We start from the raw sequence: 25956 nt of genomic DNA, 5'->3' as shown, positions 1-25956 counted from the left end.
TCAGTCAATGATTGTAGCACTCAGCGAAGATGCATTCCAGTGTGATATAAGGACTCTTGTGGAAGGACATGGTTCACTCAGGAAAATAAAGATGGTATCAAATTGAAAGAAAAATGGCACATTTCTGCAAAGTTTACTGCCAGGATCACAGAATTGTTACAGCGTAGAGGCAGGCCTTTTGGCCCATTCTGTCAGCTTTGGACAATGTAATAAAAGCAAGGAACGGCGAAAAACGAGGGAGTAATTGAGTACGAGAGCAAGTTAGCTTGAAATACAAAAAACCCAGGATTTTTGACACATTTTTAAAAAAAAGAGTAATGAAGTGGCTGTTGCTCCTCTATAGTGAGTCTGGGGAATTAATAATGGAAAATGGGGAAAAAGGCAAATGAATTGAACAGATTTTGCATCCCTCTGTCTTCACTCTAGACAAAGGCAACAACATTTGTGATTTGAGACAGACATTGGGGCATTCAATTTGAATCATGATCAAGCATAGAAACACCACAAGCTCTTATTTAATGTAGTAATCTTGGATGTGGCATGTTGGCAAATGTTTTCTGGAAATCTAAGTACACCACATCTTCAGGTTCCCCTTGATCCACGTTGTGTTCTATAATTCTTCTGGAGACTGAGGATGAATTGCATTGAATTTTTTTGGTACACAGTCAAATCTCCCAACAGGAAAAGGAATGATTTTCATAGTTTATGACAGCTCATGTTAGAGATGGCAGGTATTGTATGCAATCTCTCAAACACCAATTTGAATTCCATCTCCATTCAATGTTCCTGCATTCAGAAGATAGTTTTGAAGGCCATTTGCCCAATCTTGGTTTATTTTAGGGTTTTGACACACACAATTTAATTGCAAGTTTTAATTAGTTCATAAATTAATCCAAGGTTTTGATCGCCACAAATTTATCCAGGAGTTTATGTCATCAATGATGGAGAAGAACTTTTTGAAAATTTCCACCCGAAAATGGCCTTTGGCTCAGTTGAAACTCTGGTCCTTTTTCCTGCACATGCAAATTTCAAATTCGGGTACTAGTAATTATTTGGACAGTCTGATTCCTTGAAGCTTGCTATAAGTCATGGCAGATGGTTTTATGAGTTGCTGTTACATGTGAGGGAAGCATCTATGCTTTGTTGGTCTCGTGTCAGTGAAATATTGATCAAAGTGGGACTTTGGTTCTGCGCGCACTGATTCGTTTATCATTGAACTGTTGGGAGAAGTCTGAATTTGTTCGTTCTGTGCAGCAACTAATTATATGGTAAAACTAGCAAAGAACAGGGTAAAAGTACTGATATGGCAGAGAGGAATGTCACTGTGGTTTGCTGTGAACTAATTTGCACTGAACTCTTTCACCTTAAACAAATTAGACCTTGGCGGCTTTCCATTGCAAAACTGAACTTGTATTGTCGAATAACATTGTACGTGGTCTCCTTAATAATTCCAGTCACGTTGCAATTTGTGAGAATGAATAACAAAGTTGAGTTTGCCAGAAATGGCTGTATTTTGTAACTGTTATAGAATGCCTACTATCCATTTTCATTCTTTCTTACGTCTGTGATGTAGAGAAATAAACCTGTATATTAAGACATTAATTTTAGCAGCTGATCAGAATACTTAGTAATATGTCGTCACAGCTTTTTAATAGTTTTGTAAGAAATACATGTTTACTTCACGTTCGACAGTTTTACTACCATTGACTACTTTCATAAAATTAAATGATTTTTTTGACAAGCTATCTTCAGTTTTCTTATCTTCACACACTTGCAAAGGAGAAAATTGTGGATCATTGGCAAGGTTCACAAGCTGATTACCTGTTTGACCCCAATGTGAATATATGTTCCATGGCTGTAACCATCTTTTATAATGGTTACAGTAATTCCTCAATGTTGTGGTTGTATTCCTGACAAGTACAACATTAATTCAAAACAACATGAAGTGAATCAGGTTTGCCCATTGGTTCTATAGGACTTTCCCATGAGAAAGAAGCCTGAGTTTAAACACTGAACATTGCTGAATTTCATGTCAGACAAAATAAAACAATACCAAGTTTAAATACTGTACATCGCTAAATTGCTATGTTGGTAAACTAACATTTAAAATCAATTCAAAATATTAAAGCAATATCCTCTCCCTACATAACTCTGGCTTATTGACTGTCATGCTCACTGCCTCACCTGCTCCTCAACACTCCTGCTGACTGCCCCCCATGCGCCACCTGTTTGAATGACAGAAGACAGAAATCAGGCTACAGAACAAGCAATTTTGAGTTGCAGGGTAATGGAAGTAACCCCCAAGCTAGAGTGGCAGTGAATGAGAAGGTCAGCGGCCTCAAGGATGCTGGAGAGGCCACTCCAAAATGGCAGCAGTTGTATTTGGCAACCCTATGTTTGACTGGCTTGAATTGATGTAATTGCGAGTACACAATGCTAACCGCGAATGCCAGCACCATTGAAAGCAAGATGTTAAATCAGTGATTTAAAACAAGGAAAATTAAAGTGAGGACCTCATACAATTTCCATACAGCAGGATAAATTGATGGCCATCCGTAATGCATGTAATTGGCAGAAGGGTGTGGGGTGGCACGGTGGTTGGCACTGCTGCCTCACAATGCCAGGGAGCCGGGTTCAATTCCAGCCTCGGGTCACTGTCTGTGCGGTGTCTGCATGTTCTCCCGTGTCTGCGTGGGTTTCCTCTGGGTGCTCCGGTTTCCTCCCACAATCCAAAGATGTGCAGGTTAAGTGGATTGGCCATGCTGAATTGCTCCTTAGCGTCAAGGGGATTATCAGGGTAAATATGTGGGGTTATGAGGATAGGGTCTGGATGGGCTTGTGGTCGGTGCAGACTCGATGGGCCGAATGGCCGTCTCCTTTACTGTAGGGATTCTATGCTTCTATTCTAAGATGCCCACACCTGAGAGGTGGATGTGAACCTGCAAAAAAAGTTGGGCTTCCTGTTTCCAGTCGCTCGGACCGTCAGAAGTACGTTCCAGCCCTGCATCTCTTGACTCTTGCTGTTACTGAACCCAAGGCTCACTCCCCATAAAGCAGTTGATCTCTATGGTAGCACATATAGAATAAACATTGCCATTAAGATTAGAACTAAAAGAAAATCTGAGTAATGTCTGTACAGATCGGTAGATGCAATATTTCTTTTTTTTGAAAAAGGAACCAACGTCCCTTTTTGATGCCTGCGAGAGACTTTATCATATCTGGCTTGAGCCCAGCATTAAAATTTGACCATATTTGAGTACTTTAACTGGAGGTCTGCCTGTCTTATAAGAAAGCCATGAATTGGAGAAAATGCAAAATGGCACCTGAGCTGATTGTCATTCTCAATAAATAGTGTTGGCGTAAAATGTTCAGCCATTGGTAATTTCTGATTAGCCACCTCCCTTTTTCATTGTTAAAATCCAAACTTGATGACACTTTGTAGTGCTTGCTGTAAATAGCAATGACTGCAACCCAAAGTATGTTACTGGTGGAGGAAAGGGATTTTTCAGCTGGTGGACAGAGTGCTGATTAGGCAGACTGCGTGGTACCGAGCTTGAATGTTGTTACAGCTGTACTCATTCTGACAAGTGAAGATTTTCAATCCCACTTTCAGTTTGCTGCTTGTTAGTGATGGAGAGGCTGAGAGCCACAATACCCAGTCTGGGACGCACTCAGGCAGCCACAGTACCCAGTCTGCAACCCGCTCAAGCAGCCACAACATTGACATGTTCTGTGAAGTTGCATTTCTGGTCAGTGACAACGAGAATACTGAGAGTTGGGGGCAGGTAATGCCATTGGTCAGCAAGGTGTGATGCATGGGCCACCTCTTGTGGGAAATGATCACTGCCAGATAAGCATGGTGCAATTGTTAATTGTTATTAATCAGCCAAACCTGGGTGTTTTCCAGGTCTTGCTGAGCTTGAGAATGGGCTCACTGAGAAATTGAAAATGTGGCTGAACGTGACAATCCTCAGCAAACAGCTCAACTTTTAACCTTGATGCAGTGACATTGCTGAAGCTTTGGATAATAGCTGGTTTTAAGATGATGTCTTGACGAACTCCCAACAATGTTCAGAGGCTGAGCTGATTGACTTCCATAAACTAGAACAAATTTCCTTTGTGCCAGAATTGATTCTATCCACCTTAACTACAGCCGCCGCCGCCGCCCCCCCCACACACAAGTCTTCACTGATTTCAGTTTTACTAGGGCCCTTTGATGCTGTACTTGATTGCTGCCTTTTTGCTGAGGGCAGTCATTCTCACCTCACTTCTGAAATTCAGCTCGTGTCCATTTTTGGATCGAGGCTGTAAAGTTTTAATCCAAGTGGTCCGAGATGCACTGGGACATGGTATTGAGAGGTGTGATTAGTTGTGGGGTAACTTGATATCGTGGAATGAAAACAATTGTTTGTCAGCCAATACTGGTTGAATATACATTTAATTCAAAATATTGCGAAGATGAATGCCATTGTCTTCAGTCTGTTACAAAGTTTGTTCTTTTGCCACCGATTATATTCCGTTCTGTGGCAATTGACAGGCTGGAGCAGATTGTTTGCATCCTTGGTTTTTTATATTTGACCCCAAAGTGAACTTCTACATTTCTTTGCCATCACTTAGACTGTCTATTTCCATTACTGTGACATCAACCCTGCCTCAGCTAAGCTGCTGTTGAAACCCTCAAACTGCTTTAGTTCCATCTAGCCTCGATTCCAGTGCACTCTTGTCCCGCTTCCCTAATTCTACCTGCAGCAAACTTGTTCCCGGGTGAATCTTTTTTCTGGTATCTTTCAGTAGTTTATTTGAAATCAAAAAAACCAGTTCAAATCGAGTCCAGTCATGGTCCACATATGAGGAACAAACTAGATCGAAGCTGAAAAGACAAGACATTGCATCCCGCCCTGGGCTCGATCAAACAAGATCCAAGCTGACAGGATGAGGCATTGCACTCCCTCCTTGGCTTGATCTATTGCTTCACCTTAGCCAAAAGGCCAAGATGGCTTTGAAAAATTGCATCAGGTAAAGCCTCAGTTTAACTTTATTTGCTCCTTTACTCTACCCTATTTTAGGCAAACCACAATCATTGGTGTCAGCACAGCCCAAGTGCAATAGGCTAACGTCCGTCCCCTGCCTGATCATGGTTTCACCCCAAGCGATAAGTTGAAAACTTAGCTGTAATGTGTCATCATGCACACCAAGTCCTGTTCACCCATCTCTCTTGCGCTCATTGACCCATGTTGTCTCTTGGTTCAACAATGCCTTGAGTTTAAAGTTTCTATCCTTGTTTCCAATCCCTCCCAATTCGTGATCTTACAGCACCTTGAGATCTATGTGCTCCATCTATTCTGCTATCTTGAGCGTTTTTGATTTTAATTTCACACGATTGACTATGCCTGCAGCTACCTGGGCTTTATCCTTGTTCACTTCTCTATCTGGTTCTCTGATTTTTAAGATGCTCCTTAAAACCTAGCTCTTGGATCAAACTTCTGGTTATCTGGCCTGATTCGATGGCGTTCGGAATTTTGTTGCAAGTTCCTGTGAAGTTTGGGGTGTTTAGTTTGGTTAAAGGCACTACATAAATTGTTAAATCAACTTAACTGCACACTGGCATTTGCAGATGAGAAGGCAGGAAAAGATTCCACGGTCGGCACTTCTAGCTGATGATTACCAATGCTTCAGCCTCTTCCTTCACAGCAGAGACCCAACACCTGAGTGTAATTGAGCATGTTGATGGAGCCTCCTGCTCCAGTTTTATTCATTAGCAACCACCACTGGATGTGACAGGACTGTATTGGTTCTCATGATGCGCCTGTCTCTTAGAATATGATTGTATAAATCTGCAGGTGAATGTCTCTGGTTTAGATATATTGCAGGTTTTTCTGTGCTTTAGCCACTGAGGGTGAATTCTCACACACTCCATAGTTTAATCTTGGTACCAAGTCGAAACAGCTTCTCACTTCAGCTAAAGTTAACATGTAAATTGGCTGCTGAAGGTCAAATTAACTCGAGTGGAGTAGCATCGATATCTCCTTGAGTCCTTTGTCTTTTCCCAGTGTCAGGTCAAGCTTGGACATCAATTTCAGTAATTTGGGGCAACAATTCCTCCAGATGTCGGGTGGATATACTCGAAGGTTGGTTTTAGTATTTGCACTTGATTATCTCAACAAATATAGCAACCCCTCTTTTAATACCTTTTTCAAATACATTGCCTTTGGCAACATGGTGAGGTGACAGCATTATGGCCAGGTGTTTAAACTGAACCTATTAAGGTCATGTAAATTTTAACACCTGAGTGGGGTCGAGGAGATTTGCCGAATACAGGCAACAAAGTCTCTGGATGCTGCAGCAGCTTTGGTCAAGCGGTAACATGTTGGACAATATCAAGCATTGAATTTCTTCTTGGATAGGAAAAGATGGAATGCTTTATTTAGTGTTTGTTTAAATGTCAGTATTGGTCTTGTGCTGTACAAGCAGTCTGTCTTGTCTAAAATCGTATCAAGCACAATGTCTGTCTGGCTAAATGACAGCCAATGGGAATGCACATCCTTTTGAATTCCAGGTATTGTTATAATGGTATGTTAAACTGTAAATCTGGGCTTCTGTGGGATTCCTATGCCATATATGGCAGTATGCTACCATAATGAGTATGAAGCCTCTGAGCCCTTTTATTGGCCTCCTGTAACAGCACAGTAGCTTGCTTAACGAAGCCTGCTTAGAGCTCTCTGTACTACAGTGCTGGAAGAACTTCATTTTCTTGACCTTCAAAGACTGTTGATTATGTAAAGGAAACTACTTTCATGTTTTTGGCCTGTATCATGTTCAGCGCACACTACTTCTGGTAGGAATATTAATGCTTTCACGGGGTTTGGACATAGCTGACCATGTCAGCTTTGATTACCCATCCCAAATTGCCCTTGAAGGTGCAAAACCAGCCAAATACCTACCAAATATAGAAATCATAGAAACCCTACAGTGCAGAAACAGGCCATTCGGCCCATCAAGTCTGCACCGACCACAATCCCACCCAGACCCTACTCCCATATCCCTACACAATGTAGTTTGCCCTTAATTTACAAAATCAGGTTCAAAATTGGTACTTGATGCTATTTTTTAGGTACTTATCCATAACTTCAGTTTAATAATTATACACTTAGTGAACTCTTTGTTGGAATTCTGATCTCTTGTCTTGATGAATGCAGTGTTTTTTTATGTCTCGAATGGCTATTTAACTGTTGGAAGTCTCACAGCACCAGGTTAAAATCCAACAGGTTATTTGGTAGCAAAAACCACTAGCTTTCGGAGCGCTGCTCCTTCGTCAGGTAAGCCTTACCTGATGAAGGAGCAGCGCTCCAAAAGGTAGTGGCTTTTGCTACCAAGTAAACCTGTTGGACTTTAACCTGGTGCTGTGAGACTTCTTACTCTGTTTATCCCAGTCCAACGCTGGCATCTCCACATCATATTAAACTGTTCCCAGGTGTGGGGTGGAGAGCGATTTGGCAATCATTTAGAAATCATAATGAAAGCCAATCAGGTTGTCTGAAGTATTCCATTTCTAAGGTTGGAAGGAACAGGTTTCTGTGTTCTGATCCTGTTCAGAACAGTTGATGTTCAAAGAAGAATTCTGAGCCACCAGCAATTAGCCAGCAGAACTACGTCATAAGATTTCACATTTTTAAACCGAACCAAGCATTGCATGTAAAGAGAAATTAAACCAAGCAAGCACCATGAACTTAACAATAGAACATATGCAGATTTATTCTATAAACTCTGTTCTTTTTACTCTTTCCCACCTCGTGACTCCACATTAAGAGTTCCCTTAGTGTGAAAAAACATCCTGGTGCAGTCGCCTATCGTGAGACCAACCAAAAGGTGTGCAGCAGCACTCTGGAATTTACTTGAATTCTTTTCACTATTCCAGGTCCCTCCAAGTTTAATGGGAATCTTTCTATTTGTTTTTTTTTTGCTAAGTGGCCCTCAGTTTTCTTTAAAAATTGCGGAATCTTCAGCTTTGTCCTGGCTTTGGATATACATAGGCTGCTTTTTTCCCAGTCTGTTCTTGCAGCTTCTGTGTACTTTTTAGCTAACTATTCAAGCTGACTGCTCAGTCACAGGGACCACTGTAGATTTCTTCCCCTCTCTTCAAATTAAGCAAATCCTCCAGCTTGATTCCTCCTCAAGAATTCCAAACTGAACTTGAACCCCCACCCGATTTCTGCACAGTGAACAAAGGTTAGGATTTGTTGTGTTCAAATGCAGGCCTGACTAGCATTCATATTCTTTGGCTTTCCCATTCAATGTGTTGCAGTCTCTCTCCAAAATGAACTGCTTGCCTCTGTTAACACACATGCGCGCGCACACGCACTGTCTCCATGTAGGATAATCCATGTTTACTTTAATCAGTGGGGTGTTGTGATTTGGAATATGCTGCAAGAAAATATTGAGCTGATTCAGTAGTTACTTTCAAAAATGATTTGGATAAATAATTTTCAGAAAAATCTTCAGGTAATGGGGTAAGCACAGGAGTGGAAATAATTGGTAGTTATTTCAAAGTACCAATGCAGGTACAGTGAGCAAAATGACAACCTTCTGTTGTGTAAGGTTGAGTTTCTTGCCAAGATACTGATATGTGTGGATTTGCACTTGTCTAGAAATGTGATTATTGTAGTATGAGGCACAAAAAAACTGAAGTAAGAAAGACTCTAACATAAACGAAGCAACCACCATCTCGGACTACTTTTCTTCCGTTCCCCACCCTTTGCAATCTCTGCTTCAAGTTTGTGCGCTCTGGAAATGCAGCTTCTGTGAGAATAATCCACATAGACGCTTGGATACTCTGGATGCTCAGCTGGCTGGGTGAGGACTAATGAGGAGGCACTGCCTTTGGTAAAACAGTAACCTGCCAGAATTGAATCTCCAGGAGCAGATTGTTGGCAAGTGTTTGGTGCAAAGCATAGGATATGAACCAAATGTTTGAATGGAGACAAAGGAATAAAGTTACATTTCTTCTCGCATGTTTAATCTCAGGTCTATCCCAAGATTATGGTGTATAGTCTATGGCTGCTATTGCCAGTGACAATTTACATTTTTCCAGCACCTTTTAATTGTCTCAAACTTTCCCAAGTCACCACTTAGAACCCTAGTCTGTTCTACTTCTCATTGCAGCCAAGAATGATCCTCTGGAGGTATCGAGTATAGTTCAGTGGCTAAAAGATAATTGAGAGTAAATGTGTTTCCTTGCATGTTACTGCGACCATATATTGCTAGTAAGACTGACGGTTAAGAATTATACATAAAAACATATGAATTAGGAGGAGGAATAGGCTTTTCAACTCTTGAGCTTGCCACACCATTGAATAAGATAATGTAACCTCAACTCCACATTCTCCCTATCCCTGACAACCTTTGACTCATTGTGGATAAAGGCTATTTCTGGTCTGAATGAGGAGAACTGTATTGTGTATCTTTGCAATACTCTGCACCAGAGGACAGTGGCAGTACATTCATGGCTGAGATGGGCAGATTTTTCGATATCAAATGAAATGAAATTAATAAGTGGAATTGGGGCACAGAAGTAATGAAGATTCACAATGATTTCTTTCTTTTGGGCGGCACGGTAGCACAGTGGTTAGCACTGCTGCTTCACAGCTCCAGGGACCTGGGTTCGATTCCCGGCTTGGGTCACTGTCTGTGTGGAGTTTGCACATTCTCCTCGTGTCTGCGTGGGTTTCCTCCGGGTGCTCCGGTTTCCTCCCACAGTCCAAAGATGTGCGGGTTAGGTTGATTGGCCACGCTAAAATTGCCCTTAGTGTCTTGAAATGCGTAGGTTAAAGGGATTAGTGGGTAAAATATATGGGGGTTGGGCCTGGGTGGGATTGTGGTCGGTGCAGACTCGATGGGCCGAATGGCCTCTTTCTGTGCTGTAGGGTTTCTATGATTTCTATGATCTTTGTGAATGGTGGATCAGGCTTGTGGCGCGAAATGGCCTTCTCCTCCTCCTGCTCAAGGCCACAGATCTGCAGATAACAAATTTGGTATCCTGAAGGGCTTTGAGTAAGCATAGCTTTCTGTTTGCAATAGGATACAATGGTGTTTGTGTGGGATGGAGTTCTGGAGAGTTTTGAAATATATTCGTGCGAAGGAGGTGTGGATAGAGGTGTTGAAACACTGAACTTTTTTTGTCTTTTTTAATGTGGGGATTTCAAGACCAATTGTAACCTTGTCCTGGCTGAGATCAGCTAACTTGGAACCTAATGATGGAATCATAAAGCATTTTGGGTCCCAGGTTCAATGTCAAATTATTTTTTGCTGGCTGGGTTTTGTGCAGTGAGGATTTATATCTACTTGGCCAAGTTTACACTTTGGCGATTGCTGCTTGGAGCATGCCCTATTTAATTCTTCTCAGACTGGAGAGATTGGAGTTTCTCCATCTATGGATGAACACTTGTGCAACTTGCCACGACAGCAGCTTAAAACACACCAACCAAACTCTGCAAGTTCCTCTTGACAGTCCCTGGACTCAAATGATCATTTGAATTTGCATTACTTTGTGTTGAGGCAGATGTGAAATACTCTATCTGCGCAATGCAGAACTGAAATATGCAGCCGATATGTTGCATTGTAATTTACGGCCAAACGTTACAACAGTACTGCACTCCAAGTATTCCATTCGGGACATCTGGGTTTGCGAATGACATTATATAAATATAATTCTGTCTTTTAAAAACTATTTTTAGGATCACGGTCATCATTAGATTTTTAATTCCAGATTTTTAAAACATTGAATTCAAATTTCACCTTCTCCCATGGTGCGATTTGAACCTGGGACCTCTGAGTATTACCCTGGGTCTCTAGATCAGTAGCCCAGTGACAATACCACTATGCCACCACCTGCAAGTTCCAAGTCTCACAGCACCCTGACTAACAATCAGATTGCCATTCCTTCACTGTTGTTGGGCCAAAATCCTGGAACTCCCTTCCTAACAGCACTGTGGGCGTACCTCCACATGGACTGAATGTTCAGGAAGATGGCTCACCACCATCCTCTTCAACGCAATTAGGGCTGGGCAATAAATGCTAGCCCAGCCAGTGCCACCTGCATCCCATTCTTAGTGAAATGGCAAAGCATTGAGTAATGTTGGGAGCAAAATGAAATACTCCGGCATGGAATTGATTGAAAAGACAATGTTCTGAAACCAAGAATCTCTGCATAAAATGTAGTTTGTGTTTGATGATGCATCAATCTGTTCCTGGGTCCAGAAATAATGAAATCAAGCCACAAATCAACTCTACCTTAACTGAATGATGAAGAGTTAGAACAGATGATCTGAAAAGATTCAGTATGTGGACTTTAACAAAGAGGTTGTGCTGGAATCTTTGAATGGCATCAAGATAGATAAGTCGCCGGGTCCGGATGGGATGTACCCCATGTTACTGTGGGAGGTGAGGGAAGAGATTGCAGAGCCTCTGGCAATGATCTTTGCGCCGTCGATGGAGACGGGAGAGGTGCCGGAGGATGTGGTTCCTATTTTCAAGAAGGGGAATAGGGATAGCCCAGGAAATTACCGACCGGTGAGTCTAACCTCAGTGGTTGGTAAGCTGATGGAGAAGATCCTGAGGGACAAGATTTATGATCATTTAGAGAGGTTTAGTATGCTCAAGAATACTCAGCATGGTTTTGTCAAAGGCAGATCGTGCCTTACAAGCCTGGTGGAGTTCTTCGAAAATGTGACTAAACACATTGACGAAGGGAAAGCGGTAGATGTGGTTTATATGGATTTTAGCAAGGCGTTCGATAAGGTCCCCCATGCAAGGCCTCTAGAAAAAGTGAGAGGGCATGGGATCCAAGAGGCTGCTGCCCTGTGGATCCAGAACTGGCTTGCCCAAAGGAGGCAGAGTGTGTGTATAGATGGGTCTTTTTCTAAATGGAGGTCGGTCACCAGTGGTGTGCCCCAGGGATCTGTTCTGGGACCCTTGCTTTTTGTCATTTTCATAAATGACCTGGATGAGGAAGTGGAGGGATGGGTTGGTAAGTTTGCTCATGACACGAAGGTTGGTGGGGTTGTGGATAGTCTGGAGGGATGTCAAAAGTTAGAGGGACATAGATAGGATGCAAGACTGGGCGGAGAAGTGGCAGATGGGCTTCAAGTCAGATAAATGCGTCGTGGTCCATTTTGGCAGGTCAAATGGGATGAAGGAGTATAATATAAAGGGAAAGACTCTTAGTACTGTAGAGGATCAGAAGGACCTTGGGGTCCGGGTCCACAGGACTCTAAAATCGGCCCCGCAGGTGGAGGAGGTGGTTAAGAAGGCGTATGGTGTGCTGGCCTTTATCAATCGAGGGATTGAGTTTAGGAGTCCGGGGATAATGATGCAGCTATATAAGACCCTCGTCAGACCCCACTTGGTGTACTGTGCTCAGTTCTGGTCGCCTCAGTACAGGAAGGATGTGGAAAAGATTGAAAGGGTGCAGAGGAGATTTACAAGGATGTTGCCTGGATTGAGTGGCATGCCTTATGAGGATAGGCTGAGGGAGCTCGGTCTTTTCTCCTTGGAGAGACGTAGGATGAGAGGAGACCTAATAGAGGTATATAAGATGTTGAGAGGCATAGATCGGGTGGACTCTCAGAGGCTTTTTCCCAGGGTGGAAATGGCTGCTACGAGAGGACACAGGTTTCAGGTGCTGGGGGGTAGGTACAGGGGAAATGTTAGGGGGAAGTTTTTCACAGAGGGTGGTGGGCGAGTGGAATCGGCTGCCGTCAGTGGTGGTGGAGGCAAACTCAATAGGGTCTTTTAAGAGACTCCTGGATGAGTACATGGGACTTAATAGGATGGAGGGTTATAGGTAGGCCTAAAAGGTAGGGATATGTTCGGCACAACTTGTGGGGCCGAAGGGCCTGTTTTGTGGTCTAGTTTTTCTATGTTTCGATGTTTCTAAGGGAACAGTGGTTTCCAAGCTGTGCCCCAAGCAATATGCAGCCAGCGTTTGTTCAAACTCTATGGTTGTTTCTTTCTATCATGTATTTTATCTTTCTCATTTGTCGATTGCTGTAGTTGTGAAGTAAATTGTTATTTGTGTATTTTCATTAACTTGTCCACAAAATGTTTGGGCTGAGAAGTGGAAAATAACATTCGAACCACAAGTGCCAAGCAATAATCATCTCTAACAAAAAGAAAATCTAACCATCTCTCCTTGACATTCAATGACATTCTCATTACAGAATTCCCCCACTGTCAACATCTTTAAGGTTACCATTGACCAGAAACTGAACTGGACCAGCTAAATAAATACTGTGGCTACAAGAGCAGGTCAGAGGCTGGGAACTTTGTGGCGAGTAACTCATGTCTGCAAAACTTGCCTGTCATCTGCAAGGTGCAAGTCAGGAGTATAATGGAATACTCCAACTTGCCTGGATGAATGCATCTCCAACAACAGTCAAGAAACTCAACATCAAAGTCTGTTTGATTGGCTCCCCTTCAACATTCACTCACGCCACCAATACTTAGAAGGCAGTCGTATGTAGTATCTACACAATGCATTGCAACAAATCATTAAGACTCTTTTCAAAAGCACCTTGCAAGCTCGTGACCTCTGCCACCAGATGCATGGGAACCCCAGATTCTCTTCCAAGGACTCAGCATCCTAACTTGGAAATATATCGCCGTTCCTTCACTATGGCAGGGTCAAAATCCTGGAACTTCCTCCTGAACAGCAGTGTTGGTGTACCAGTTCAAGAAGGCGGCTCACCATAACCTTCTCAAGGATAATTGGAGATGGGCAATACTTCCATCCCATGAAAAAAATGAAAGGTTGTAATGAAAATGACAAATGCTGGAAATAGGCAATATCTGTGGCGAAAGAGTCATTATTTTAGATCAATTTCTCCTACTTTGTGTGGAAAAGGTGTTTCCTGGTTCCACAATTTTTCTGAATTTCGAATCCATTTATATGATTTTAACTAGCTTATGTATGAGAACGTGAGATTTGCCACCTGTGACTTTTTAAAATCAAATTGTGTAACTTGTAGCTTCTCAAATTCAAATTGTTTTTGACATGCCAGCTTTGCCATGTCGAGCGAAGGGATTTTGGCACCAAGGCATAGTACAGCTTGAATTTCAGCGAAGCATAATCAGCATGAGGCGCACTGTCGGGTATAAAGGTTATTGTTTGCTATTCCAAAATGTGCCTGAGCCACTAGACAAACCTGGCATTTTTTGTTGAGTTTTCCCATGTTAGTGGCCCAGTGGTCTGAGAGATTGTGCTCAGTGTGACTATAAGTTAGGAACTGGATTGAGGCTACTGCAGTTAAGAGCTTGAAGATTATTGAAACCTGGAGCCCTTTCAGACTTTCCATCAGTTTGGCCTGAAACTACATCAAGATCCCAGTGGTGCAAGGCTGGTATCTAATCTAATCTGCCTTTTACAAACTCTGAATATCTGTTCGTGAAATTAAAACTCATTTGAGAATGCATTCTGAGCTCAGCTCTTTGTGAATACATAGGAGAATAGCTGGTTGTCTTTCTAAAAAAAAGTAATGCTGAAAAATTACACAATTTAATTTTAAGAATTATATAGTTGGGTCTCTTAGGTTAAATTATGTGAAATGAAACCAATTCATACATGACATGGTCATTGCCTGATACAACTATCCATCTCCAATAAAAGAAAATTAACTATCTCCCCCTGGCGTCCAATTGCATTAGCATTCCTGAATTTCTACAATCAGCATCTTGGGGGTTACTGTTGACTAGAAGCTTAACAGGACCAGCCATATAAATGCTACGGCAATAAGAGATGTCAGAGACTGGGAATTCCGTGGTGAGTAACTAATCTCTCGTCTCCCCAATGTCTGCGCACCATCTACAGGGCATTAGTCAAAAGTGTGATGAAATACTGTCCACTTGCCTGGGTGAAAGCAGTTCCAACAACACTCCTAAAGCTCAATACTATACATGACAAAGTAGCTTATGTGATTGGTACATCATCCACTCCGTCACCTTTCAGGCACTTATTTGTCAAAATTGACAAATTTACAAATTGAATTTGCATTTTTAATTCTATCGTAGTCTTGTACGATGCTATGAATCTGCACAATTAAATCTTGCATCAGTTTTGTTCAAGTGCCATATAACTGAATAATTACTATGAACTGAACAGCTAAAAATTGCTTTAAATTTTAGTGAGCAAAAAGTTGGGAAATAAACTATGAATACACCTGGTGCCAAAGACTCCAGCCAGCAAGTTGAACAAACTGAGGAAACAATGACAACAACAGAGGGTCCTTCACATAATAACATCAAGTGCTGCCCAGAAATAGGATAAAACAAGGTAACACTCGACCAGCACAACGATTAGCACTGCTGCCTTACAGTGCCAAGGACCTGGGTTCGATTCCTGGCTTGGGTCACTGCCTGTGTGGAGTCTGCACATGCCTGTGTGGAGTCTGCACATGCCTGTGTGGAGTCTGCACATGCCTGTGTGGAGTCTGCACATGCCTGTGTGGAGTCTGCACATGCCTGTGTGGAGTCTGCACATGCCTGTGTGGAGTCTGCACATGCCTGTGTGGAGTCTGCACATGCCTGTGTGGAGTCTGCACATGCCTGTGTGGAGTCTGCACATGCCTGTGTGGAGTCTGCACATGCCTGTGTGGAGTCTGCACATGCCTGTGTGGAGTCTGCACATGCCTGTGTGGAGTCTGCACATGCCTGTGTGGAGTCTGCACATGCCTGTGTGGAGTCTGCACATGCCTGTGTGGAGTCTGCACATGCCTGTGTGGAGTCTGCACATGCCTGTGTGGAGTCTGCACATGCCTGTGTGGAGTCTGCACATGCCTGTGTGGAGTCTGCACATGCCTGTGTGGAGTCTGCACATGCCTGTGTGGAGTCTGCACATGCCTGTGTGGAGTCTGCACATGCCTGTGTGGAGTCTGCACATGCCTGTGTGGAGTCTGCACATGCCTGTGTGGAGTCTGCACATGCCTGTGTGGAGTCTGCACATGCCTGTGTGGAGTCTGCACATGCCTGTGTGGAGTCTGCACATGCCTGTGTGGAGTCTGCACATGCCTGTGTGGAGTCTGCACATGCCTGTGTGGAGTCTGCACATGCCTGTGTGGAGTCTGCACATGCCTGTGTGGAGTCTGCACATGCCTGTGTGGAGTCTGCACATGCCTGTGTGGAGTCTGCACATGCCTGTGTGGAGTCTGCACATGCCTGTGTGGAGTCTGCACATGCCTGTGTGGAGTCTGCACATGCCTGTGTGGAGTCTGCACATGCCTGTGTGGAGTCTGCACATGCCTGTGTGGAGTCTGCACATGCCTGGGTGGAGTCTGCACATGCCTGGGTGGAGTCTGCACATGCCTGGGTGGAGTCTGCACATGCCTGGGTGGAGTCTGCACATGCCTGGGTGGAGTCTGCACATGCCTGGGTGGAGTCTGCACATGCCTGGGTGGAGTCTGCACATGCCTGGGTGGAGTCTGCACATGCCTGGGTGGAGTCTGCACATGCCTGGGTGGAGTCTGCACATGCCTGGGTGGAGTCTGCACATGCCTGGGTGGAGTCTGCACATGCCTGGGTGGAGTCTGCACATGCCTGGGTGGAGTCTGCACATGCCTGGGTGGAGTCTGCACATGCCTGGGTGGAGTCTGCACATGCCTGGGTGGAGTCTGCACATGCCTGTGTGGGTTTCCTCCTGCAATAATGGAGGAATTCTAATTGGGATTACACAAGGGGCCAAACTCTTCCAAGTGTAGAAAACTTGATGGGTTTTGGGGTTGCAGGAGGTTTGAGATAGGGAAGAGCAATTAGAAAACAGGATGAAGATTTGGAAATCAAGATGTTGTTTGACTGGGAGCCACTTTAGTTCAATGAGCAGAGGTGATGGATGAATGGGACATGCTGCTAGTTGAAGCTCTGACAGCAGAGCTTTGGGTCAGCTCAAGTTTATGGAGTGTAGAATTTGATATCAGAATTTCTCAGGGTTGTAAGATGCTATTTGTTCAACTCCCACAGTATAACTGGGCTGATGTTACGGAGCTTTAACTATAGGCTCCAGAGAGTGAGGATTGTGCAAGATTTTTTTCATAATTTAGTTTACAGCATCTATTTATGGGTAATTTATTTAACTACATGTTCATGTGAGTTGATAATCAATATGGTGGCGAACAGTTTGTTTGTCCAGTTGAAGAGTGAGCATGGAGATTGGCCGATTGATGCCTATCTATGATGTAAATTTCCATGGTCCTATGTAATGGCATTGTGGTTCTAAGTTCTCTTCCCAAATTAAGCGCATACAAGATATCTGTTCAAAAAATTCAAATGGGTGAACAGTCGTCTTTGCAGCAGTGTACCCTTCCAAGAAGCGGAGTGATTAACTGCAGTATTAGAAAGGAAAGGGGTATCATTTTCAAACATTTATAAACATGGCAGTTTAGTCTCAACATTTAGAGAGCAGATAGTAAAGCTATCTTCCAGCTCATCTTTGAATTCTGTTCAATGCATCAATCTCTTTTTGAAGGCATAATGCCTGAAATTGATCTCACTTTTCCACATGTGTCCTCTCCGATTATGTATGGAACATGAGAATAGCTTGCTTTGACTTGAAGCCAAATTAGCTCAAGTTGCAACCCAGCACTTGGCTATCCTTGATGACAACCAGTCATTAGTAAATGGAAACGTTCACCACCCAATCCTATTTACTTGTGAACAGTTTGCCAGTGGACATCTTTTCTTCATGTATATATGTATAATTTTTACTACTTTCATTGCCTAAAAATCTATCTGCAGCTCCTCTGGCTGCCTACATCATTGTTGTAGAGTTTCTTAAATTCAATCTCCTTTTATACTTGTCACCTCACCACACAGTTTAGTGTCATGAGTAATTTTAAAAAATCAGTCGGGGCGTCTTCCTCTATGTTCTCCTGTCATAGAGCAAACTGCAGAACTTCATGACTTGTTATCACCTCCCTTGGTCAACCAAGGATAAAAATTATCCCACATTACTGACCTGTTTGATTTAATTGCATTACTTGTGAGTTTGCTGTAAATTTATAATCTGCCCTCATCAGTTGTAAAGTTCACTATTTCAAAGTTAATGCATCTTCTGGAACTTTTCCTTTTTCTGGTATGTAGCAAGCCACTCTCTCATGGCTTTATTTTTACTTTGAGCATCAAAAAATTGTGTAAGAACTGTAATTTAATAAGTTTGCACTTCAATTTTCAGAAAGCTTTAATTCCTATCAGACAGAACTGTTGCTTTGGGCTACACTGCTGAATCAAGCTTTAGTCATGATTGTGATCCAAAACTAGTGCCATCATGCAGGAGGATTGAGACTTCAGGCCACACATGATGCCAGAACGTCCTGAATGCTTACTGTCTGTTCACTTCGGGTGACTTCAGATTTGAGGAGTGACTGTTTTAAAATGTTATCTAGTCGACAGATTAATCTTCAATCAATATCAAGATGTATTAGCAACAGCAACTGGAAATATATGCAAACTCATGGGGAAATTAAGCTTATTTACAAGGACAAAAAGCTTGAGTGCTCTCGCCGTAGAACACTGCACAGTTGTTTGTGTGGTATGTTTAGACTGATGGTCAAGGGTATCTTGATTGGAGATGGAAGACTTAATATTCGTAGTTCTGGCACAGCAAACCCTGATACAGAGAGGACTGTCCACACCATCGACTGGCAATTCCTGCCCTGTGGCAGAAAGACAATATTATAAGAGCAGAATTATCTCAATGGTCTCCATCCAAACTTAATAGTGCTGATTTGGGCATATATCACTGCCGTTGCTCTGTTTTCATACCTGTGAACACTCTGCCATCCTAGGATTAATGTCATGAACAAGCAGAGCAACAATTCAAGAAGGTCCACCGACACCACCTGGCTCCTGAGGATGGGTGACAAATGTGACTTTGCCAGTGCTGTTCATACTTAATAAATACAAATGATTAAAATTGTAGGAATTTTGTGCTATCTGGTATCTCCTTCAAGCTATACTTAGTGGTTCATGAGGCACGTGGTATCTTGGGCTTCATGAGTAGTGGTATTGGGTACTACAGCAGTGAAGTTATGTTAAATCTTTATAAGGCTCTGGTTAGGCTCCAACTTGAATATTGCCTGCAGTTCTGCTCTTCACATTTCAGAAAAGATGTGAAGGTACTTGAGAGGTTGGGAGGAGATTTACCAGAATGGTTGAGGAATTGGAGGCTTAGTTGCAAGGTTGGGTTGGAAGAGCTGGGGTTGCTCTCCTTGGAGCAAAGGATATTGATGGGAAATTTGACATGTGTACACGATTATGACAGGCATAGATTAGATAGGCCAGTAAAATGACTTAACATTTTTCTATTGATAGAAGTTCTAAGGGTAGCAGATTTATGCAAATCGGCAAGAGATGCAGGGGGAATACAAGAGTATAGGAGCAGGAGTAGACCATATGGCCTGTACATTCAATGTGATGATGGCTGATCTTGGGCTTCGACTCCATTTTCCCATCTGCTCCCCATATCCCTTGTCCAAGACCCCAAAAATCTGTCTCTCCCAGCCTTAAATGAATTCAACGATGGAGTATCCACAGTCCCCTGAGGTGGAGAATTCTGAACCCTTTAAGTGAAGCAGATTCATGTCGCATTGAGATGAGAAGATTGGGTCCTTATCCAGAGACTGTGTCCCTGTGTTTTAAACTTCCCAATCATCTCTCGGCATCTTCTGTATCAAACCGTCTCAGAATCTTGTAGCTTTCAATGAGATCACCCCTCATTCTTGTAAACCCTAGATAATATAAGCCCAGAATGTGAGGAACATATTACTTAGGTCCTGGGGCGAGTGCCTATGAGGATGATGGAAGCAGAAACACTCGGTGACTTCAAAATCTAATTGGATGGGCATTTGAAGAAAAGAAACTTGAAGAACTTTGGGACAAGAATGTGGACTGGGATTGACTCCATTGTTCACAGCTATCAGACATGGACTTGATGAACCTAATAGCAACCTCCCGTACTGTAAATTACTCTATGACCCTACTCCTTTCACATTGGTCAGCACTGCTGCCTCTCAGTTCCAGGGACCCGAGTTCAATTCCCGGCTTGGGTCACCGTCTGTGCAGAGTCTGCACGTTTTCCCCGTGTCTGCGTGGGTTTCCTCCGGGTGCTCCAGTTTTCTCCTACGGTCCGGAAGGCATGCTGATTAGATGCATTGGCCATGCTAAATTCTCCCGTACAGGCGCCAGAGTGTGGCAACCAGGTGATTTTCACAGTAACTCCATTGCGGCGTTAATGTAAGCCTACTTGTGACAATAAATTAAACTTTAAATACTATTGCTCAAGTACAGATCCCCAGCTTCACAATCAGTTCTATCTATTGCCAAACCAGACAACCCTTTTCTTAGGATAACAAATTTTAGCGATTCCACCAGCAAAGGAATGGACATATTGGAATTTGTAGTCTGTTAGAGCAGGAGCTATCAAGGGTCGTTGAAACTCAGCTCATTTGTAGACAGTTCTTCAGTGTTGCTGGCATGAAATAACTTCCGGAATCACCAGGCTCTTTTGAAGCCTGTCACTTTAATCTGACAGCTTTGATGTATGGTCCACCCACCAAATACTATAACTTGATTTCTTAATAAAAATAGCAGTTAACAAATTTGATCAATTTTTTGTTTTCGCAAGTTCATTCTCGTTACAAAACTCAATTTGGCTTATGACATAGCACTCTTTGAAACCCTCTTTACCTATCACATTGCTCTATTCCCCTCGATGTTGCCCTGTTACTGACTCTTCTCTGAAACAAGCTTTGGAGATTTATGCCCGAGATCCATGTTTTAACTTGTTTAACAAACAGAATCTTTTTCAGCTAGTTTTATTCTGTATTTCCACAGAATGAGAATTAAAATGGAATTATGCTAAACCTGTATTGAACCTTGGGTAGACCATGCTTCGAGTAATATATACAGTTATTGTTATGATACAAGAAGGATGGAGAGGCACTGAAGAGGGTGCAGAGAAGATTTACAGGGCTATCACTTGAGTGAACATAATACAAAATAACATTTATTTGCAACTCATGCTCAAACTAAGACCAGCAATTCCTTCCCCCATTCCTCATGAGTTAGTAACTCAACTGACTTCATAACTTGTAAATATAGTACTTTCAAAAGTCTCAACTGAACAAAGAACAGTACAGCATGGGAACAGGCCCTTTGGCCTACCAGGCGTGCACAGATCATGTTGTCCTATCTAGACCAACCACCTGTATCCCTCTATTCCCTGCCTGTTCATGTCCAGATAAGTCTTAAATGTGATTAATGTGTCTGCCTCAACCACCTCACTTGGCACTGCATTCCAGGCCCCCACCACCTCTGTGAAAAAAAAAATCTTCCCCCTGCACATCTCCACTGAACCTTTTCCCCCCTTACCTTGAACTTGTGCCCCCTTGTAATTGTCATTTCTGCCCTGGGAAAAAGCTTCCAACTGTTGACCTTATCTGTGCCCCTCATTTTGTAAACTTCTATCAGGTCGCTTCTCAGCCTCCATCTTTCCAGGGAGAACAAGCCCAGTTTATTCAATCTTTCCTCATAGCTAATACCCTCCATACCAGGCAACATCCTGGTAAGCCTTTTCTGTACTCCCTCCAAAGCCTCCATGTCCTTTTGGCAGTGTGGTGACCAGAATTGGACACCGTATTCCAAATGTGCCCGAACCAATGTTTTATCTTGCTATAACATAATTTGCCAACTTTTATACTTGATGCCCTGGCAGATGAAGGCAAGCATGCCATATGAGAATTTCCACCTGTGCGGCCACTTTGAAGGATCTGTAGACCTGCACGCCCAGATCTGTGTGTCTGTGCTCCTGATGGTTGTGCCATTTATTTTATAGCTCCCATCTGAATTGGATCTACCAAAATGCATCACCTCTCATTTGTCTGGATTAAATTCCATCTGCCATTTGTCTGCCAATTTTCCAGCCTATCTATATCCTGCTGTATTCACTGACAATCTTCATCACTATCCGCAACTCCAGCAATCTTAGTGTCATCTGCAAACTTGCTCATCAGACCAGCCGCGTTTTTTCTAGGTCATTAATATATATTATAAACAACAGAGGTCCCAGCACTGATCCCTGCGGAACACCACTAGTTACAGACCTCCAATCGAAAAAAGACCCTTCCACTTCTACCTTCAGTCTTCTATGGCCAAGCCAGTTCTGACTCCATCTAGCTTGTTCACCCTTGATCCCATGCGATTTAACCTTTTGCACCAGCCTGCCATGAGGGACCTTGTCAAATGCTTTACAAGAGTCCATGTCGACAACGTCCAAGGCCCTTCCCTCATCAATCATTTTTGTCACCACCTCAAAAAACTCAATCAAATTAGTGAGACATGACCTCCCTCGTACAAAACCATGCTGTCTGTTGCTAATAAAACCATTCAGTTCCAAATGTGTATCGATCCTATCCATAAGACTCTTCAACAATTTCACTATCACTGACGTCAAGCTCACTGGCTTATAATTACCCGGGTTATCCTTGTTACCCTTAAATAACAGGACAGGATCAGCTCTCCTTCAATCCTATGGGACCTGACCTGTGGCTAATGAGGAAGCAAAGATTTCTGTAGAGACCCAGCAATTGCCCATCTCCTCCCTCAGTAATCTGGAATAGATGCCATCTGGCCCTGGGGATTTGTCTACCTTACTGCTTTTTAGTACACCTAACACTTCCTCTCTCGTAATGATTACTTGTTCTAAAGGGTTTACACACCCCTCCAAGACTCAATCAATCAACGTGTCCCTCTCCTTTGTGAATAGCGATGCGAAGTACTCATCAAGCATCTCACCCACTTCCTTTTGGTTCCAAGCATAATTTCCCTCCTTTGTCCTTGAGTGGACCAACTCTTTCTCTAGCTCCCCTCTTGCTCCTAATATATGTATAAAATGCCTTGGAATTTTCCTTAATCCTGCCCGCCAAGGACATTTTTTGTTTTGATTTATTATTGTCACGTACTAACATACAGTGAAAAGTATTGTTTCTTGCGTGCTATACAGACAAAGCATACGGTTCATAGAGAAGGAAACAAGAGAGTGCAGAATGTAGTGTTAGTCATAGCTAGGGGGTAGAGAAAGGTCAACTAAATGCGAGGCAGGTCCATTCAAAAGTCTGACAGCAGCAGGGAAGAAGCTGTTCTCGAGTCAGTTGACTTTTCTATCTTTTTCCCGATGGAAGAAGGTGGAAGAGAGTGTGTCCGCATTTCTTGATGCTTTTTGGCCTCCCCCAATTCCCTGTTTGAGTTCTTTTCTACTTCCCCTGTATTCTTCAAGTGCTTCAGCTGTTAGTTGCCTGGACCTTATGTATGCATCTTTTTTTGAGTTTACTCATAATTTCCCTGGTCATCCACGGTTCCTGAATCCTGCCTTTCCTGTTCTTCCTTTTCACAGGCACATGCCTGTCCTGCACGCCAATCAACTGCTCCTTTAAAAGACTCCCACGTGACAGATGTGGATTTAGCCTCAAACAGCCTCACCCAAACAGCAGCCTCCCAATCCTGCCTAATCCAGTTGTAGATAGCGTTCCCCCAATTTGGTACCTGAACCGTAGGACAAGAGTTGCCCTTATCCATGAGTATCTGAAAACTTGTGGAATTGTGGTCACTCTTTGCTACATGTTCCCCCACTGCAACTTTGACCTAGCCAGGCTTGTTCCCGAGTACTAGGTACAGTATAGCCCCCCTCTAGTCGGACTATCTGCATACTGTTCCAAAAAACCTTCCTGGATGCACTTAACACATTCATCACCATTCAGACCCCGAACCCCAAGGGATTTCCAGTCAATATGAGGAAAATTGAAGTCTCCCACTACAACCCTATTATTTCTACATCTGTCCAGAATCTGCTTGCACATCTGTCCTTCAATTTCACGTGAGGCCTGTAGTGCACCCATCATAGTGACTGCACTTTCCTGTTTCTGAGCTCTACCGACAGTGTCTCGTTATGATTCTTCCAAGGTGTCCTCCTCCTGTACAGCTGTAATATGTTCCTGCACTAGTATTGCAACTCCCCACCTCTTTTGCCTTCCTTCTGTCTTGCCTAAAACGCCGGTATCCCGGAGCCAGTTCTATTCCTCTTTTAACCAAGTCTCTGTTGCCGCAACCACATCCAAATTCTGCGCATGAATCAAGGCTCTAAGTTCATCTGTCTTACCTATTATACTCCTTGGATTGAAGCAGATGCACTCCAGACCTCCAGGCCCACTGAGTTTGATATCTCCCCAGCCTGCTCTTCCTCTTAACTAGCCTGGCCTAGGGTCCCATGCTCATCCCCAATCTCTACACTTGCTTACCTTGCTGTTCTGATTTCCTCCCCGCCACACTAGTTTAACCCCCAAGTAACTAAGTGTGAAGCTTTGTGAATTTAAGTAATTAGTCATCTCTGAAAGCTGACATGAGGCACATCTGGAGAAAATACAGAGAGCATAATGCTATTTAGGTGATTTAGTTTGCCAGTTGCGTGAACAGATGGAGTTGTTATAGCTTCCTATCTTGTTAGGCCTGGAGGTAATTTGCGAATGAAGCTGATTTTTAACTCCCTCAAGACTGAGAAAATTTACATCTGAAACTTGGGTTGTCACTCTGAGCCATTGGTGCTTCTGGTCAAAGAGCTGGAAATTCTGGTGCTGGTGGTGGTGATCTTAGGAAATGGTTGAGGTTGTTGTGGGTTCAGAATGGCCAACACCCAAAAAGGGTTATTGCTAAATGGCACTAAATTGAGAAATGTTTGCCTGTAGAACATTTGCATATCTATTTTGAAATGATTAAACTGAACTCTATTTCAGACTCCAGACACAAACTCCAGACTTGATTTTCTTCTTAGTTATCTATGTACACTTAAAATTAAACATTGGAATTGTTCATCAAGTGCCTCAGTTGTTGTTGAAACTATGATTGCAAATTCTCATTTTCCGGAAGAATAAAATAAGGCTGAGAAATTGCTTTCATTTGCCCCATCATTGCTCATTCTAAAAGAGAAAATGCTGGAAAATCTCAGCAGGTCTGGCAGCATCACACAGTCAGTCTCATTGTTGTGCTGTCTCTGCGTGTATATTTGTATACACAAGTTGATTTGGAGGCAACATATCTGGAATGATTAATCGTTGTTGTCTGAGAGAAAAGTCATAGATTGAGAGGCAGGTTTCTGTAATTATGCTCCCTCTCTGAGCTTCAACTTCAATATTCATGTGAATTGTCCAACAAGGACAAACTAGCTGGCACTAATTGCTGTCTCTCACACAGTTAACCTCGCGTGCACTTCGTCTCTCTCTCTCTGATGTGAAACCGCTTTCGCTCAACTATTTTATTAGATGCATTTTAATCTCTATTTTAAGTGACATAAATTGTTTACCATAATAAGGCTAAACTTTTTTGAAGGTACTGTACTATTATCAGTTGGATATTGATATGAAATGTAGACATGATTTTCTTTGTCAGTTGGACAGTGAAACATTAAGTTTGCGTATGATTTTGTACTCTGTTTTACTTTATTGGATTTCGTGTTCTTAATGGAGAAGATTTATGAAGCTCATAAAATACACTAAATTGAATTATGTTGTTTATGAAAGACATTGTTGTGACCCTGCTCTTTCCCAAAAGCTTTTGGCACAATGTTTCTATGAATATTGGTGCAAATTGAGTGATCACGACCATTAACTCAACCTGTCGTTAATATCTTGACTGTTGAGGACTGTTAGTGTTGTGTGCATTAAAACGTGATTTGATTTATCAGTTCAATTTGTGTTCTTCACAGTTCTCAGTACTTTGGCATATGCCCCCCCCCCCCCCCCCCCCCCCCCCCCAGTTCTCAGTACTTTGGGCATATGTACCCCCCCCCCCCCAAAAAAAGGAATAGCAGTGTTTGGGAATCGAACATGACAACCCAGGGCTGCAGATCTGTTGACGCTTATTATTTTGCAT

General features: G+C 42.8%; 1 protein-coding gene across 20 annotated transcripts in view; it reads left to right on the top strand.

Moving 5' to 3' along the window:
- The window catches only part of ppp1r12a (protein phosphatase 1, regulatory subunit 12A), a 196279-nt gene that overhangs the window by 52754 nt on the left and 117569 nt on the right, over window positions 1-25956 (top strand). The window lies entirely within an intron of this gene.

Source organism: Mustelus asterias, chromosome 9 (assembly GCF_964213995.1).
Source record: "Mustelus asterias chromosome 9, sMusAst1.hap1.1, whole genome shotgun sequence".
NCBI classification, from domain to species: Eukaryota; Metazoa; Chordata; class Chondrichthyes; order Carcharhiniformes; family Triakidae; genus Mustelus; species Mustelus asterias.
Note: the sequence above shows the minus strand (reverse complement) of the source record. Positions and strands in the feature narration are given on the sequence as shown.